The sequence below is a fragment of the Cygnus olor genome, chromosome 7, assembly GCF_009769625.2.
Source record: "Cygnus olor isolate bCygOlo1 chromosome 7, bCygOlo1.pri.v2, whole genome shotgun sequence".
Taxonomy (NCBI): Eukaryota; Metazoa; Chordata; class Aves; order Anseriformes; family Anatidae; genus Cygnus; species Cygnus olor.
Window position 1 is genome coordinate 33,374,149 of NC_049175.1, and position 19,071 is coordinate 33,393,219.

Below are 19,071 nucleotides of genomic sequence, written 5' to 3' on the forward strand. Positions count from 1 at the left end.
TCTGCTCATTATAAACCATCTTTTTATATATCTTGACCTAACAACATCTGCAAAATTCTTGCTGTTTTGAAAGGGCTATGAATAGGGCACTGTTTATTTCTGATTAAGCCCAATCCATCTATCATTGCAGTTGGACTCTTATGCTTGTAAATACTCTCAGGATTCTCATCATTTGAAATACATGTTTTGTGGTAATTCTGGGGTCAGGAAAACATTCTGCCAGAGACCATGTACACACTTCTACAGCATAAAATGTATTTTTTGCTTGAAAAAAAAAAAAAGAAAAGCCGCGTGTTTACACTAAATCACTATTCTGAAAGGGAATTTAAGGCAATTATTTCTGCCAAAGTTTTAGCAGTTACCCGTTGGCTGAGTATTTCAGTCTAAGCTGTTCCTAGAGACAGTTCAATAAAACCCCTCTTTGGTTATTTGTGTAATTACAACTTTGACATGTTTTAGGAAACGTATAACATTTTGAGATACCTTTAGCAGATATCTCCAGTAGGCAGTACACTCCCAGGTTCACACGCAGCATTTTGCACGAGCTCATACACAGAAGCCTCTCCAACCGGGGCTGGACTCATTTTGGCCCTCTGATGGAGGTGAAATAAGAGTTGCCTGTTCCCTGCACAGCTGCGCTCTCCTCTGGTTATGATTTCATCTGTATTTCTAGAAATCTAGACGTCTCCAGAAATATCCTACTATGTAATCTCGTCGCTGCTCTTCAGCATCCCCACTCAACCTGTCTGTTAAAACTAGCAAAACATGATGTAAAGGCCAAGACGGTTTTCATCGGGTGCAACTTGGTCGCTTTGTTGTTTTGTTAGGTGAGTTAAGCTCGAGGGTGTTTAACGAGCAGCAGCTAAGTAACCGTCCTGGAAAGGTCAGCACGCAAGTGTGGGAACTTGCAGGAAGCATGATGTAGCTGCGAGGAGAATGCAGACAGATGTGGGAGACATTTCTCTGTTGGTAAACAAACAAACAGCTGAACACGCAAATCGGGCCAGTCTGGTGGAAAATATCGATGGCATGACCGCCACCAAGCGAAGCAAAGCAGACAGATTGCGCAGCAGTGGCTCTCGCAGGGCCCTGGCTGTGCCACGCTGGGGTTATCGGGCTGTGAGGGGAGCCAAACTAAAGCGACTGCTCTAGGTCCCAACAAAGTGTTTTTATTTCACCACTGCCATCTTTAAGAGGACAACCCTGTCTCCATTTTGTTTGCTTTCTCCCTGGTAATCTCCCCTGATTTATGTCAGCTCCATAATTCCCTTTCTTTTTTTAATGTCTCCCCCATTCATCCCTGTTCTCTTCCTTTGCTCTTCTACTTCACTATTTCCATTTATGTTGCTCCTGCCAACAAACCTCCTTAGTGCTCTGAATTTTTGCCCTTTAAAACTGAGTCCTTAACCCGCCACTGTTATTTACACACATTTGTTCAAGCATTTCTGAGCCTTCTGGGTCACTCGCTGAGCCATATTCCCTAGCTGCAAGCAGGCCATAGCCTACTGCAAACATAAATAGATATATATATTTTAAGTTAGCCTTCCATGTGGTTGAATTAAGTTGTTAGACACAATAACTCAACCAGCTGCAACTGGGTAGCCCCACCTTTTGTTCTGCCGAGGCACAGCCCCATTATGCTGCAGCCCGTTTGTATCAGCCTAGTGCAGCCCGTAAGTGCCACACCGCTTTGGCCCTCTGTTTATTTTGCAGTATTGAAGAAATGAACATTTATGATACCACATTTATCACTTTGACTTTGGTGCCTAGTTCCATTGCATGTGATGGCATTTGGAGGTGACTTCAGGAGTGGAATATTTTCAGATTTTGCATGCAGAAATCCCTTTTGCTCATCTAACCTTTTGTGTAGCTGGATTTATGGCGAAGATTTAACAAAGTCAGTGTATTTGCCAACGCGTGCACAGGCAGGGCATCCCCATTTACCTCCTCCATGTGCTATGGAGGTGACTGGGAATGGTGCTGCAGCTCTTTGGCAGGGTCCCCCACGGCACCTGACGCCCCAGGACAGCCCCACTGACTGGCAGCTGGGCAATTCGTGCCCACCCTCCCCTTGCAGTGACTCGTTTCTCTCCTTGGAAGAGCCTCAGGGCAGCACGGAATCCAGCGAAGGAGGACCTGGCCCTGCTCTTCCCTCCAGTACAGACCTTGCCGCTAAGACAAAGCCTCTGGGGAATTTGGAGGGTATTTCTTTGTTTGCTTAGCTTGTGGGAGTTTAATGTTTAATCATTGCGGGGTGAGCTGGTTAGTCATGTAATTGTTAGCCATCACCCATCGTTTCTGCCTTTTTTTTTTTTCCCCTTTTGTCCTTTGTTCTTCCTTATCTCAGCTCTTTCATTTTGTGGAATAAATTGGCTTCCCATCACAGCCTCGGTTTCTCAGTAAATGGGCAGTTTTATAGCACTGACAGAGTCTCTTAATTGACTCTCTTAATTGAAACACCTCCTGGGCCCCAGGGCGGTGGGCAGCACTTTTGGGGTCCCCCAGCAGTGCCAGCTCTGCAGATGCTGCCACCAGGGCTCGAGGAGGGGAAGAAATGTTAAATTTCTCCCATCTCACGTGGCAATGGATGCTGATTTCTCAAATGAGAGAGGAGCGGAGGGGACAAATGGAAGCGTAACTCCAAACCATTTGCAATCAAGTAACTGGGACATGCTTTCCCCACCAGCCTCAAACTATGCAGCAGTGTCAGGACTGATTTGGGGAAGGAGCTTGGCAGATAAGGGGCTGCTGATGTGCCCTGCGGACCAGGCTTGTGCCCAGCGAGCTCCTACATGTGCACCACTTGGAAATTCCTTGGAAATGTCAGATCTGGCCACGCTCTGCCACTGTGAGCCACACCGCCCGGCTTTTGACAGAGGGCCAAATTTATTTAATGATTTTGATTGCTCCTGCTGGTTAAAAATTAATTCAAAACAGCACCACAAGACACTTCAGTTAGGCTCTTTTAACTAAACTGAAAGGTGCTTTTAATAAAACTGTAACTAACCTCTATTAAAATGAGAGCTATGCATCTTCATTGCCATCAAATATTTGTCTTTTTTTCCCTGCGTCATCTCTATCTTAATCCTTTCTAACCTTAACTCATCCTTGTGTGCAGTTGTTCCTAAGACATTATTTAACATCTGCAGAGGTATTTTCATAGTCCTGTGGTCATACCCAGTCAGACACGCCATTACAGTTGCTTTTAGCTGTTTCAAAAAGTGCAATGAGCCTATCAAGTAATTCAAAGAACAAATCACTTCTGCTATCTTTTCCCCAAGACAGAGCAGGCCTGCCAGAACCAGCCAACTTTTCATTATTAACATCAGAATTGCACTCAGTCGGAAAGGAAAAAAGATTGAAGCATTCCATAGCCCCGCTGTCTACAGAACAATAATAATAAAGAATCCTAAAAAGTCACAGTGCAGCCCAATGTTCCTTGTGGAAACATCGCCCTGCCAGATAGCAGGGGAAACAAAAATCCACTACCATGGAAATAGGGGCTCTGCCTCCGAAATGCAAGGCCACCTGGCGAACGTGGATAAATTATTGCTGGATGAGCGTGGTAGGTCGATGGTAGCATGCGGTATGAGAAGAGCTGTCAACATCCGTCACCTTTGGGATGACAGATTGCAAGGAAAACAGAAGGCAGCCCGGCCGTTGGCTTAGCAGAGCTGGAGATGACCCAGCAATACCTCTGTTTACACAACCCCTCCGAGCTATTGCTACAACCAGTGGAGCTGGTTTTAGCAAGAGTGGAAAATCGGTGGAGAGAAAGGAAATGCCGAAAAGCCAGACAAGCTACAGCAGCATCTGGAACAGTGCTGGGTGTACTTTCAGTTAAATAATTTTCAGTAGAGGTTCAATTCAATATTCAGCCACGGGTGTATTCGTTGACGGGTCCAAGGCTTAGGAAAATGTCACTGGAAGAAAAAAATTATCTCCTAGAGCATCCTTGGAGAAGGAATGGCCAAGACTGCCTGTGTACCCCGGGCACAGGGCAGCCACCCCGCTGCAAAACCCCGTTCCCCATGTCCTATGGGGCCAGACCCGGGCCTGGTCCTCACCCCAGGCAGCAGTCACAGGTTCAGAGCCACTCCTGGACACGCACTGCTGGCAACAGGGGCTGTGCAGGGCAACTGAGCTCATAACTGCATCAATTACTGTAAAAACATGTTTAAAAAGCAGCAGAGCTCACACGATGACACAAAGGGAGGTATAAACAGCGATTCATGACAGGAACTCCTCAGAAGCATTGAGGCAGGAAAAATTGGGATTGCCCTAGACAGACGACGGCCGTTTCAGCTACACAGGCTTCAGCAGTGATTAGGCCTGAAGGGAGCTCAGCTCTTCTGCTCAGAAACCAACCGGAGACATTACAGAAGGATTTTTCTGAAGATGTAGAACAGCACCTAGGGAACAACCTGGGAAGGGACACCAGGTGCTAAAACACTGGAATATGGGAAAGTCCCCAGAACCTCATAATTTCATATATGCTGAATATAGTAAATGTAGAAGTGGATTTACACCTCAGTAGCCATTGCTGCAGCAAATACGAACATAACTGATGGTTTGTGGATAACTCCAGCATCGTCCACGTTGAGGTATAAGCCTGCTTTCTCTGGGACTGTGAGGTGGATTAATATGGTGGATTTTGTAGAAGTATACGAATCCTTTATTAAATCTATAATAATTGCCTCTTTTATTTTATTTGATGAACTTACAAGTTACAATGTCAGCTGTTAACCATGGTCCCCCACACTTCAGTCCTTGCACATTTTTTAACGGCCCCCGATATCAGTTGCTCCCCAACCCTGCAGCTTGTTCCCTGTCTATACAGAAAGCAAGAAAGCTCTTTGTCTTTACAACACATGCTCTGAAGACACATCCACAGGCTTGCAACCTTCCCGGAGGCATGCCAGGCCTCAGCCAGGAGGGGCAGCTTCCTGCATGCTGATGGAGATGCCGGACTTCGCTCCTGAAGGCGTGTGGCTCCTGCAGCCCTGTCACCTGCCCCGGCTGGAGGAGCCTTCCAGAATCTCTCCTGAGCTCTCACTGCCTCCTCAGCACGGCCCCATGGCATGGATTTGTTCAGGACGCTGCAGAGGAACGAGCCACGTGCCCTGAGGCACAGGCCAGCTTTCGGCTGTCACGCTGCCTCGGTGGCAGCTGTGGTGTGAGGTGACACCTGGCCTGGCACCCAGCCTGCACATCCAGAAGTAACGTGGGAGAAACATTGTCCCCATCCACAATTATCAAATGAGATTGTACTGGGTCTGTGCCGTGTGTCATGGGGCTGAGGCACTTCTGGACTTCACAGAATCACAGGCTGGCAGAGGTGGGCAGGGATCTCCGGGTCCCTCTGGTCCCATCCCTGTCCCAGCATGACCACTTGGAGCAGGGTGCCCAGGGCCATGTCCAGGTGGGTTTGGGAGATCTCCAAGGAGGAGACCCCACAGCCTCTGTGGGCAACTTGTCCCAGGAGCCCTCGTAGTAACTCCTGAGTTACACCATCCACAGAGAAACCAGATAAGGTTTTTTCCCAGCATGGGAAATATCAGACACGGCTCAGTCAGAAGGGTGTGCCAAGGGCAGGGCATTGCGAATGGCTTTGGGACCTTGCTGTAAGTGAATGAAAGCTTTCGTGCTTCCACCCGGAGGGAGTGCAACGTGGACTGTCACCCTGGGGCTCCGTGTCGCTACAGTGGAGCATTGGCTCATGGCTCCATGGAAAAGTACAAAAGTACAAATACAGCCTCAACCATCCATACTATACACACTTTTCTCTGTACTATACTGTAATATAAATGCAAAGGTTCACTGTAATATAGTGCAACATGAAAAATTACGTAAATAAAAATGTCTCTCCTTGCCTGTGCCTCACATTCTATGCGTTCCAGTAGAGTATCACTTTTTCTTGTAAGAAATCGATTTTACACTATTGTATACTTACAGATGTGGACCTCAACCCCCTGACAAGTGTAGGTATTATCAATACTGTGTGCTGACTTTCTCTGGGGTATTCTGCTGCTGAGCACAGTAACAAGAGGCAACGTGCGGTTCTGAGCTGAGTAAGTGATGGCAACAGCAGGGCAAGCTGCAAGCCCTCCAGGCAATTAGCATAGATGTCAGTGCAGAATACGCCCTTTGCTGAAGAAGATTAAGCTTTCATCTGTTAAGCTTTGGGAAAAGAAAAAAAAAAAGAAAGGAAAAAAAAAAAAAGAGTCATTCTTCAGCTAGAAAACCATTTAAAACTTTTTATTATTGGAATTTTAATGAAAATTCACACTTTTTTATGAAAAAGGACTCAGGGTTAAAACAAAATGAGTTTTTTTTTTTTTCAGTTTTCAGTAATAAACATATCTAAAAATGATGGAAGAAAATTAGAAATGCACTGTTTCATAGAAACTGTGTGTACTTCTGTATAATATGCACACAGGAATGAGGAAAATAACTGCAACATAAGCATACTAAACACCTACAGCTAATGAACTCGAAGCCTTTGAATATGGCTTTGAGGGAAACAGAGAACTCAGAAGGCAGAGAAATCTCTTCATCACTGTGCGTCAGTTCTTACACAGCAGCTCTGTCAGGGTACTTTTCTACCTCAGCACCAGATGAATAGCAAGATCCAGCGACTGGCAGCTAACCTGAATGAATTCAGCCTCCCTGTGAGATTCAATTCCAAGCTCTGTCTATACAATTTTACCAGAAGAAGTGGAGTTTTGGATCTCACTTAGAAGCTTTAAAACGTGTATTTTATATATGCTTTAAAGCAGCTTCTGAATTAAGGTCTGTGCTCATATGTGTCTGGATTTTAATGCTTCTGCTCCTTTTCTGGCTTCAGGAGGTGCGGAGGGAAGAGGTTTGCCTGCATTTTCCCCTCGAGGCGCTCATCACACTCAGTCTTGCTGTGAGGCAAGGACTACAGGGAAACCTCCTTCTTCACAGCCTTAGCTAATTGCCTGCAGGGATCAAGAGGGCATTTTCCCTTCACCACCCATTAGCTAGTGATAGCTTGGGGATTTCTGCTGTTATCTTCTCAAGCTTCAGAAAGTGTCCATAACTGCAGACAACCAGAGAAAATAACCGTGTTTGTCAGACGGCCTTGCTCTCATGTCTCAGCTCACAGCGATGGGTGAACCTGAGGTACATGAGCTGGTTTTCCCCCAGGGCATACTGGCAGGAACCTTGGAGAACTCGTCTATCCCTACATTATGGCAAATAATTGAATAAATGTTGCCTATCAATCCCATGCCACTGCAGAAAACTCAAACCTTCATCCTTCATGCTAAGATGTAATGGCTGAAAGCTTTCCCTGACTGCTGATCTGCAGGCGGTTGGGTGAGAGGCGAGGTGTCAGCGCAGTAACAGCCTCGCCTGGCCATAACCTCCAAGAAAAGCAGTCCCATTGATTTCAGTAATGCTCCTCTTAAAATAGTGCCCAGGAGGCCTGCTGCCTGCGGATGGAATTTGCAGTATTGAACCCACAGAAAAAGGATATAGTGAGAGCATTTTGCCACACACTTAGCAATTCACTGGCCAGGCTTTTTCCTGTTTTCCACTGTAACATAACTGTTAGTTTTAACAAAAACGTTTTGTCTAAGGCAGAATAATTTCTTTACAGCAGTGAAGTGAGGTTTTGTTCACAGTTCTTTATTTCTGTGTGTTTGTAAAGTTGATGAACTTCCTCTGCTGGATAAAATTATCCATCATGAAAATACAATGAGAAAAGTTAAGAATTTTGATATTTTGGAATTGTTGAATATTTCTGTTTAATTATGCAAGATGCACACATGTGATATGCATATTTATATGTGTATCTACGTATCTATGTAAATGTATATACCTATTATTCCTTTTGATTTTACTGTTGTACATCCATTTTCTACTGGAAGTTTCCATACCTTGTGAAATAAACACTTCAAATTCGAAGAACAGTACACTGCATTATAGTTAAATACCAATATCACAAAATGATTATATGGGGCAGCTGTGTAAACTAAATACAAATATATAGAAAATTATATAAATAAAATAGTTTCTTAATTTTTAAAACAGAAGCACAGTATAGAACAGTGGGCCCATTAAGCATTATTTTACTGTTCTGACAGCAGGTTGATTTTTATTTGATTTCAGAATTTATACAGCCCTTCAATAGTAGTGTCACAGGTTGGGGTTCACTCGGGTAAAGACGGGATTTTTAGGGCTGTGCCTGGAACCAGCAGGCTGGGCCATGCGTGAGGATTCCCTCATTCTCTCTGACTGATCTCACTCACGATCAGCCTGACTCGAACTAAATGGCACTAAAAGCCCTGCAATACCAGAATGAGACGTTCTGGAAACTTTCACTGAAAGCTGTAATTCCTTTAGTCTTGTAAAAACTGTCCTAGAGTAAAAGTGGAAAGGAGTCTTTAGATGAGCCTTCCTATTTTGATGTCTATGAGAACACATCTGTTTGACTTGAATGAAACTTTCCCCAAGTGTCATGTTTGAAGCTATTTGCTAGGCACTAGAGAATGGCTTTTGGTTTAAGGCTCTTTGCCCTGCTTTGCCCATAGAGTATAACACACAGAGATAACACACCTTCTTTATCAAGAATAAATGCCTACAAATCAGGGGTGGTCAACTTATAATGGTAGGCTGACTCAAGGAAATGTCATTATTTTAAAAAAAAGAACAGAAGGAGTAGAAAGAGCAGCCCCTTACCTGGCAACTCTCCTTCCAAGACAAATGATGAAGAGTGGGGCTTAGGAATGTAATACTCCACCTTGAAAAATAGGAAAGGAGCGTGGCAAAGCTACATTTCAAATAAAGGAACTTCAAGCCTGTAAAAACGGTGAGGTTAGAAAACAAAATTTCATACAGTTCTTTTTCTATCACTCCTTGCACTTATTCCTATAGGTGCATAATTCCATAAGTCACCAAACAAACATTACTTATTACACAATATATTTTGAGTAACTGGAATCCCAAAAGGAATTTATGTCCGAACTCTCTTACTCTCTGCATTTCAATGATGAGAATCACAAGCAACTATTTTTATTTTTTTCATTTTCACAGGCATGAAGATTGTTGTGAGAATACCTGACAGCTTTTGAAAAGTATGAATAGAGACAACGGAGAGGAAATAAGTGCCTGTCTTATACTTCTGCTGGAATATACTGGGCTCTGAGCCAACCTCTAAATTGAAGCCAACGGCATTGCATAGGGCATAAGCCAGTGCAGACTTTATTCTTGCAATTTTCTACAAATTGCAGGGTAGGTAAAAAATAGATTCTGTCCTTTGTAATCTTTGCACATGTACTTTGTATTTCAGAAGAATGGGAATATATCTGAGTGATCTAATCACTTCATAGCTGAAGTTTACCTATTCGTCACTACAATTTCTTTCAGTTGTTACACTAAGACACTTAATAGAAAGGATTAAAAATATTGAATTGCCTCTGAGTCACTGAGCACAGCCGAGCTTTAAGTCACCTATGTACCAGCTGCATACAGTACAATGTCATAACATTGCAGCCGTCACCAGCCTCCACACGAAGGAGGTTTTGCTTTAAATAGAGGAATTAGAGATGACTACATTTAGGTTTCCGTACACATAAGGTGTAGACGTATGCTGGGTACAGAGGGATGGGCATAGCTGACAACTGACTTTTCCATCTCGTGCCGAGCAGTGGTTGAGCTCTTCATCTCTTGGTTCTCCACATGCATATTCCAAAACTTTTGTGAACTGTGTCACTTAACAGAGGGCATTTGGCTATTTTTAACAGTTTGTATCTCTTCTTATGCAAAGATATTTCTTTATTTACATCATTTTCTCCTCACTAAATTGCAAATATTGGATAAATTGGACCTTCTCAAAAGTAAAACTGCAGTCATCTTCCATGACGGAAAATATGGTAACCTAAAATACGAGGTTTGCTACCAGACTCCAATACAATGTATTCCTCTTTTAAATGAAATCATGTTTTTTCCTTTCTTAAGTCTTGCTATCACAACACATTGTTATTCAAACCCTGTTGGGGAGGCTGTAGAGAGTACTTGAAAGTGAAGGTGTATCAGACTTGCATCAGACTGCAGAATGCCACACAGTTGTCATTTGACCACCCTCTGCATGCGTTACGAAACAGCTTTTAATCACTTTGGCTGTTTGCTTGCAAAACCAGCACATCATTTTTGCAAACAGCTTTTCTATGCACAGTGCAATGGCAGGCTACATCCTGGAGTCCTTTAGTGAGCTGCCACAGTCACGGTCATTTTGTCAGGAGCAGAAATGCCAAATCAGGACCAAAGCGGGGGAGGGACGGCATTGTGCTGGCTACTGTCAATTGTCTTGTATTAACTCCAGTAGAACACTGTCAAGTGAAAATCATCAAAAAAAAAAAGTATGAATAATTGTGAATGGAGTACAGATTGAAAAGATTCTGGCTCGTGCAGCTGCAGAGTGTGTGACCTATCAAGGATTTGATAGGAAAAAGTTGCCAAGGGAATTGTAAAGCATTGTTTGTAGCTGACTTCAGCTTTTATTGTTGTACTCTGATTACAGCTTTTGTTTCACTGTAAAGTACAGTTGTTAAATGCCAGCTTGAAACAAAGATGTATTTACATGCAAGAACCGAGTTCAAATGAATTCTATTTTTGGAGATATCACTGCTTTGAGCTAGGAAAAAAAAAAAATTACTATTTTGGAAAGCACTAAAAATTTTAGTATACATTTAGTATGTGCTTAAAACAGAAATAGATTCCCATTCAGATTGGTTAAATATCATTACTGGAAATTGTAATGTGCCACTAGGAAAATAGTGGCTGATGGCTTCAAAAAGTCTTTGAGGTAGCATCTGAACTGACAAGCCTTCTGTAAGAGGAGAAATGGAGTGGAGGAACCCCACATGCCCAAACAATTAATTCTTTTCTACTGGCCCCTCTCCATTAAAATTAATGTTAAAATCAGAGTAATTGCATGTCAAAAAAAAAAAAAAAAAAAGGCAGGAAATTACTATAAGCAGTAAAACATGTATTTGTGTAATGGCTCATAGTTCATGCTTTCTCCTGTGTATGGCTGGTACATAGACCTGAAATTGGCATGAATTTTAGAGCCATAACTCCCGGACTCCCACAGAACCTGTCCAAAGCAGGCTGCAGTCCACAGTGCAGCTCTCCAGGTCACACCACCATTGTGTTCAACACCGATGACTTGCATATTCCCCGTCTCAATTCCCCACAGACAAAATGGCTGCAGCATCGTTTGTAGCATTGTAACCACTGCTGCTCTGCGTCACGTGGCGGCGGTGTACCCGTGGGGTTCAGATCAATGCGTGCTGCTGGCCACAGGGCTGGACAAAAGCACTGCATCACCCTGCTGTGTTGCTGCAATTACTGTACACAGTTATTGTACAAATCCTTCCCTTTTTAATGGGACAGAGGATTGTATTCACTGCCCCTTGAAAGACTTTACAAGAAGTATTTACAGTACTAAACTGTGACAGTACTCTTTCTTGCCAACTATATTTGAAAAGAGCATGTAGTTGCCGTATGAACTAAACTAAAGAGTGTGGAGAAAATGAAGGAAACCAAATCTTTTGCTATTTGCTACACTGCCAAATCCATTTCTTAAACTGAACTCAGCTGCTCTTTATCTACGGTTTGGGCAGCTCTTTGTGGCTGGCTCTGAGGATCTGGCCCTCACGTGTGGGCACCATGAAATGTTGGCAATGTCACAGGGAAATGTTGGTAATGTCATGGGGAAATGTCAGTAATGTCAGGGGGAGATGTCGGTAAAGTCACATGGAAATTTCAGTAAAGTCATGTAAAAAATTTGGTAAAGTCACATGGGAATGTTGGTAATGTCACAGGAAGAAGCAACTTCCCCGTCGGTGCTGCACACCGAGTGGCCTTGTAGCAAGCACGACATCATTTTGTGAAGTGCCCTGGATCAGCGTGTGGGCCTCGTGGTGCTGGGGAATTTGGTGCTCGCACCTTCCCGTGGGCACCGTGGCCCTGTCAGTGCCAGCTCCACAATGCTGTGGTCGTTCAGGTCCAGTGACCACAGTACTGCTGCTTGTGAGGAGGATGCCCCTGCATTTATTTAATTACCACCCCTAAAACCACCCCCCACACACAACCACGGCCATTTCGGCGCCCCCCCAACCCCCAGGCAGCACACGGCGTGGGACTACACCTCCCGTGAGGCCCTGCCGAGCGGGGCGGCGCCTCCCCGCCCGCCCCCCTCACTACAACCCCCAGCAGCGCCCCGCGGCGGGGCTGCGGCGCTTGCGCGCGGCGGGGCGGGGCCGGGGCCGGGCGGGGCCGCGCAGCGCCGCCAGGGACCGGGAGCGCGGCGGGGTCCGGAGCGGCGCCGGGACGGGACCGGGAGCGGAGCGGAGCGGAACCCGGAGCCGGACCCCGACCCCGACCCCGACCCCCCGCGGCCCGCCTCGGCTCCTCGCGGGGCTCCTGTGAGTGCCGGCACCGGGCCCCGCGGGAGGCGCGTCCTTGGGCTTCCCCCTTTCCCCCGGCCTTTGTGCGGGGCCGCGCCGGGCCTGGGCTGTCCGCGCTCCCGGTGCGGTTTAATTACTTGTTAATTAGGGCCTGGAGGGCACCGCCTCGGGGGGAGCGCGGCGGGGGGGCTCGCCGCCTGCCGGCACGGCCCGGAGGTGAGCGGCCGGTCCCGTTGCCATTAGGGAGCGTGTCCCTGAAAGGGGTGAGGGGCTGCAAGTGGGCTTCGGGCTGTAATTTTTCTTGTGTCTGCAGCCTGAGGTTCCCCAGGTGCGTGGCTGACCCCGCTGGCTTCGTCCCGCAGCCCCCCGAGGTGTTCTTGGTGCAGGCGGGAGGCGGCAGGTTGCTGGGTGAAGCGTTCGCCCCGTGGCTTCGGGGGGACGGCGTGCGCTCTTCGGGGTGCGCGCTTTGGTTTCGAGCCTGCTTTTTTAAAAAAAAAAAAAAATAATGTTTTAATTTTCATCGGCTGGCTAAGCGTGATAGTTGAAATGATCAAACATTGAGCGGTTTATCTTCGAGTGGGGAAAAGAGGAGTTATATAGCTTATAGTTACGTAGAAAACGCTCTTATTTATCTGAGTAAAGCTGAGAGGGAGAATAACTGCTTACATTTTTAGATTGATTTAGGTTTCTCCATCTCACCTTACGAATGCACGGTGCTTTTGAAGAGGTCTCTAGCCATCTATGCATGCAGTGGTCCGAACGGCATAAGCTTTTTTGTCGCTTTCTGACAAACTGCTTACTGTGCTGACAGAAGGCCATCAGGCCTGTGGAGATGCAGTTTCTGTTCTCGTCCTGTTATCCAGCCCCATACGTGGTACCAGGACAGAGAGCCACGTTTGATTGTACGGTGTGGCGCTGTGAGGTGTCAGAGTAGCTTTGTGCTGTGGAATCCAGCAGGGTTTTTCTTTTTTTTTTTTTTTCATCCACTTCCTTTTTACATAGTTAGGCTGCATTCGGTATGATGCAGCACAAGCGCAGCCTTCACTGAGATGGAGCTGCGTCTGGCATCTCCGGCTGGCTGATGTATGATGAGTTACTCTTTCTGTCTGTCTTTACTGTGCTGTATTTTTAAGGATTTTTTTTCTACTTTTGATTGAAAAGTTGTTACAAAGTTTGAAGGCTTGTATCGGTTTATTTCGCAAGTGAGTTACAGGTGCAACTTCCAAGCAAATTGAGTAGTGCAGTTATCTATGGGAAGAGCTCTTTCTCTGAGTTTAATCCTTCTTGGGAAGCACCGTGTTGGATAAATTCACGGGAATTCACTGTGTTCTAGTAAGTCTTAACAGTGAATTTGCAACTTGCCTTGGACTTGCCTTTTAGGCCCCTGCAGTTTTGTGTCCTGTTCCTGGTAATTACTTGCTGCTGTAGCAAGTAGCAATACCTAAGTCTCTGTCAGGTTTCTAAAGCAGGGAGGCGTGACAGTCCTGTTTTCCTGTTTGTCACATCAGTAAGCATTAGGAAGTGGGCTGAAGTCTGTCTTAGTAGAGAGAGGTTCTTAGCCTTGATGATGTTTGGAGGAGAGCCTTGTAATTCGGGGATAAAGAGCACTGATATTGCAGAGAGTGATAACTCACGGGAGGGTGCTGTGTTTGTGTGCTCTGATAGAGCTGGCACTCGGCTTGGGAGCAGTGAGTGCTGGGCTGCTGGGGGTAGCTTTGTGTAAAGAGTAAGATTTTGTGAATCTCTTTGCTCACAGTTACTCAGCGTTGCTATTTTGGTTTGTTACTGCAGGAAAACTTGATTTTGAGTTAGCTGTGAAGATGGAGTCTGTTTTCTGAAGCTCCGGTGTTAGATAACTCGAGTTGGACAATCTTCTGTTGTATATCTGTGCGTTTACGCATTTCAGAGGTGGAAATAAAAGATGTGCAGTAGATGACTAACAGGTAGATCGCGGCGTTTAAGGGTTTTGGAAGAACAGATGCTTTCATCTAAATCGGAGAATCTACAAAAGAAGAAGTAGTATATAAGCAAAATAGGAAACATCTTAATGCTTTTTTACTTCTTCCTCCTCTCCCTCTGTATTTGTTCTTCCTCAGGAGCAGTAACCGAGCGATAGAGAGAAGACAGGCGCACGTGTGGGGTATAAAGGTGTGTACACGCAGGGGGAAAACCCAGGTGCAAGAGATGGCCTTGGTTTTTCCAAGCAGCCGTGCTTCAGAAGACAAGGAAGTCATACCCCAGGACTAATAAAGGCTGTCTGTATGTCAGAATGTTAACGTAGAGGAGAGGAAGCGCACAAGTTGGGCGTTATTGACTGTAGCAGATTTTAGTAATGCCCTGAAGTTTTTTCTAAAGTGCTTATCACTTCTCTAAAGCGATCTCTGCTTGTAATACAGTCTCCAATGCAGTATTGGACACGGCCCAGAATGCCAGGCCTGCAAAATCCTTAATCTATTTTAGTAGGTTCAGAATTCCATCAATGTCATTATTGCTAAATGGTTCTGGTTACTCGAGCTGACACCTATCATACCGCATGTAGTCGCTTCAAAATGCAGCAAACCAGAAGCATGGGAAAGTGAGAACGTGCTAAAAGTGTGAAGTTCCCTTGCGTGTGTGTGGTGCTGTGCACTTTGTGACCAGCTGTACGGCAGTGTTTGTCTGAACAACAGCTTGCGATGCAGGGGAACGCATCTTTCTTGCAATTCATTTTGTTCCCTGATAATTTGGAGCAATGGAAAACATCCTCAGAAAATGCTCGCTGGGATTTTGAGCCAAGTAAACCTTTGTGCAGTTGTACAGTTGCATGAACGTAGAGGGCAGTAACTTGCTTCAGTGCCAACGTACGTGAACTTAGGTAACCGGATTTGGCATATAACATTTTTACAAAATGGAGTAAGTAATGCAGATGTCACTAGGAAGCAAGAAGCATGTGTGTGGTTTTCTCATTTTGAATTGAAATGCAGCAAGACGTGGCCATAAACGCTGCTCTCGGTGCTTTAGAAAGTCACACAAGGAACCTAAGTATCAAGATTCCAGTGAGCTCACCTTACACGAAGGTAATGTGGCTTCTTTAAAAAGTGATAATAAAGAAGTGTGTGCTGGAGAGGTTGGAAAAAGAAATCAAAGTTCAGGTTTAAAAGCTCTGTGTTAATGCATAAAATGACTGAAATGAGTTGGGTGGAAAGAGATGGCTGGGCTATTTAAAAAAAAAAAAAAGAAAAAAAAGGCGTTCTGCTCTTAGTCTGCTCTCTGAAATGAGGGCTTTGTGAATCTGTAGGTCGGAGGTCGGCTTGTTCCATGCAGTGGCCTAACCCTGAAACACTCCGATACTCGCGTCTGGCTCTATTTTATAAATAACACCTTCCTGTTGGTGCTAGGTACAGCAGCAGGGTTTTGTTACTGGTAAGGAAGGAAGCTTGGTTCATTGTCTCAGCACTGAGCAGCGTTTTCTCCCTCCAGGGACTCAGCGAAGCATCTAGAATGTGTAGGTGTTTCTTTAATCTTGGAGAAGGAACTTATTAAGCTTTCTGGTGCAGAACTGTATGAGCCACTTACTCTGAGAGATGTTATCTGCGCAGGCAGGGAGGTGCAGGTCTGGTAGACATTTGTGGCATTCACCAGTTTAAACAGCTTTCAGGTTTGAACATATGCCTTCGCCTCGAAAAATCTGAATAGTTTCAGGTGTTGTATGGAGAAGAAAGGTGGTTCGGTGGGGAGGCTGCCGCTCCGGGACTTGGGGAACAGGTTCAGCTCAGCGCCTTGCCAGAAGCTGCCTGTGTGGCCTGGGCCAGGCTGCTCCTCTGCCCCCCGCTCACACTGACGCTGCGGAGAGGTGCTGGGTGCTGCGGGGACGTGGCGGGCACCTTGGGACCTGTGGGGCACCTGGCTCCTCTGCTGCAGAGGTAGAGTCAGGGGGGAAAAAGGTTTTCAGCTGGAAACCTGTCAGGTCAGCGTAAAAGACAGAAAGCAGGTTGTTAAGGCTTTGAGGAGCGCTGCGTCGTTCTGCCTATTAAAAAATGAAATATAAAAGCAATGCTTAAAAACCTGAAGGAACCGGGCAAAGTTTTCCTGGTGTGATCCTGCTGCTCGAGGAACACTGGCAAAGCTTCCCTGCACCTCTCTCAGCTGGTCTCTTTGGGAAATGGTTTTTGTTCTAGGCAGGCATTACCTCCGAACGTTTCAGCTACCGGTGTGGTTTATTAGTTCCTGCTGGCACGGTGGGCAGAGTGCCTGAAGTTGTGTTTGATTTATCGACTTTCAGGTGGAAGAGAATGAGAGAGGATCGGCGTCTGTACCCCGCCCCACCCGGGGTGGGGGATAATTTGCAGCCACTCCTACGCAGCGCTGTCTTTAGTGACTTTAAGGAGCTAAAAGCGCTTTGGATTTACGGTTCTTCAGGTGGAAATATGAAACGGCCTTGTCGCTGTTGTAAACTGAAAGTGCAGACGAGACCTCGCTTACCAAGCTTTGCAAACGTGAGTTCTCCTTGCTGAGAGCCTGCGCCCCCAGGAACAGCCCCCGTACCGATGGAGCTGTGATAAATTCATTGCCTTAATATGTAATTATTTTGCGTATGCTCGCTGGGGGTGCTTTGGTCCCCATCGCATTTACGTGCCATGTCCAAGGAGATGTTTGAACGTGTTCAGACTGGTGCCTTCATTAAGCGCTCCTCTAAGTGCTAAGACAGTTACATGTCAGGCTTGTTACCGGAGTGAGCAGTCCTCTCAACGCTGCGCTTCAAAGGAAGTTGGTAATGTATTGGTTAACTCTTTAGGGAGGATTTTGATAAGGGATGAGAACTTACCCTGCACTAATAATTCATCTGGCAAGTTTGTTTCTGTAGCTTGTAGGCTTTGTGTGCTAGCGCTGTAAAGTTTGGTAGCAGTGCTCTTGCTTCAGACGTGTTCTGCCGTTCACAACTTCAGGCTTGGGCTGTATGAAGCTCGTTGTAAGTGCTGTAGCTCCTTTATTTATACAGTCTTCCCAGTTTGTGTTGGTGCTCAGTTTTTATTTTGGGGGGATTGAAAGAGCAGGATTTCTTTGTGAAATCCATTTGTTCCCTTTCCTGGGAGAAGGCTGCGGTACAGGAGTTGAAAAGCAGTGCTGACTGCTCACGGTAAGTCCGGGATTTCCAGGCATGTCGTTGCACATACGCGGGATTTGTGCTGCTTTGGAGCATTTCCGTCTTGCCGTGCACAGGTCACGGGGCAATCCTGCAAGGTGCCAGGAGCCCGGTGGCTTCCTGCTGGCATCGGGATCGCTCTGTGGGTGGAGTGTTGTCGTCCTCCACAGGCATCGTACTTGCTGCTATGAGAAACACCGGTGTCAGCGCAGGACAAGCGTGCAGCAAACCAGCATTCACCTCTTTTTGCGCATGCAGAAGGTGAGGGGGGAATTCAGCAAGCGGGCATGGGCTGTGCCTGACGTGAGGGCAGCTCTGTAGGCTCACGGCTGGCTTCCAAGGAGGAAGGATGCTTGAAAAGAATTGTGTGGGGTAAGTTACAGCAAAGTTTGTGCTCCAAGTGAAGTGTTAGGTTTTGTAGCACAATGGCTGCACGGTCATAGCAGAGCAGCTTTTATTTTATGGGGTTTCTGCTTACGACAGAGGAGACTCTTATCAAGAGTGGGGTTTTCTTTAATTTAAGAAGTATTCAAAAAAAAAAAAAAGAGGAAGGCAGTGACCTGAAAACTTTGCCATTTGATGGTCAGAAGAGAAAATTAAGCTTCCATGGTAAACAGGATCTGGCATGTCCTCTGTTAAATGAGCGTTGGCTTGCTTGCAGGAGGCAGACAAAGCCTTGTTCTAAGTAAAGAGCTCTCGCTGAACTTGCTCTTGCTGAAGATGCCGGAGATTAGTCCCAACCGCTGCAGCGCTGCCGTGACTCGGTAAGTAAGCTGGGTGCTGGGGGAGTCCCCCAGCCTTCGGAGGGCAGGGTGCTGCCCCCGCAGTGCCTTACACCACGAGCTGAGCGTGGTGGAGCCCCAGAACAATAAAATAAGCCAGGTGAAGTCTCGATGGCAACAATTTTTCATCCTGAAAGTTTTAATGTGGGTGAACTGTTGCATTTTGATTCTGCATTGAAATTGTCTATAAAATCGAGTTTGATTTGATAATTAGTTACTTGCTTACAGTGTTTTGGTTTCATTAAATCCTTTTGCATTTAAAAAAAAATCAACCCAAATATTCATTGATGGTGTTCCTTTCATTATGTGATACTTGAAGTGAACCACAGCAACAGTTATTTACACAGTTCTTGTTAGACTTTGCAGTTGGCCGCAAGTGTTAAAAATAGGCTTACATGCCTTGTTATGATCTTTTTGTAGGCAAAAGTTGCAAATGTTGCTTTAATCCTGTGCTCATATAGAAGCACAGCATGTTACAGGCCGGTAGGTGTGTGTAATGTGAAATCCCAGGCTGCAGACACCCAGCTCTCAGGAGCTGGCTCTAGTGCCTTACGCGTGGAGTTTAATGGCGCTAGGCTGAGTGTGATATGCTTGCATTTGAATCTGAAACCTGCCTTTGGATCTGTGTGTAAGAGGTGATCTTTTAATATTACAATACTCCTCAGTTTCCCTCCGGCTTCTACTCCTCAGTGCTTTCAGCACACCACGTTGAAGCTAGCACAGCTGT

General features: G+C 45.7%; 1 protein-coding gene across 8 annotated transcripts in view; it reads left to right on the forward strand.

Moving 5' to 3' along the window:
• The first annotated feature begins 12,284 nt into the window (after positions 1 to 12,284).
• PLEKHA1 (pleckstrin homology domain containing A1) overlaps positions 12,285 to 19,071 on the forward strand; it is a 32,489-nt gene continuing 25,702 nt past the window's right edge. For 4 of the 8 annotated variants that reach the window (XM_040563829.1, XM_040563836.1, XM_040563838.1 and 1 more), the window contains exon 1: positions 12,305 to 12,458. The gene's annotated coding sequence lies outside the window, so the exon portion shown is untranslated. Of the gene's footprint in view, positions 12,459 to 16,659; positions 17,191 to 17,660; positions 18,327 to 19,071 lie in introns of those variants that run through there. The other 4 variants (XM_040563835.1, XM_040563830.1, XM_040563832.1 and 1 more) reach the window with 4 other exon arrangements.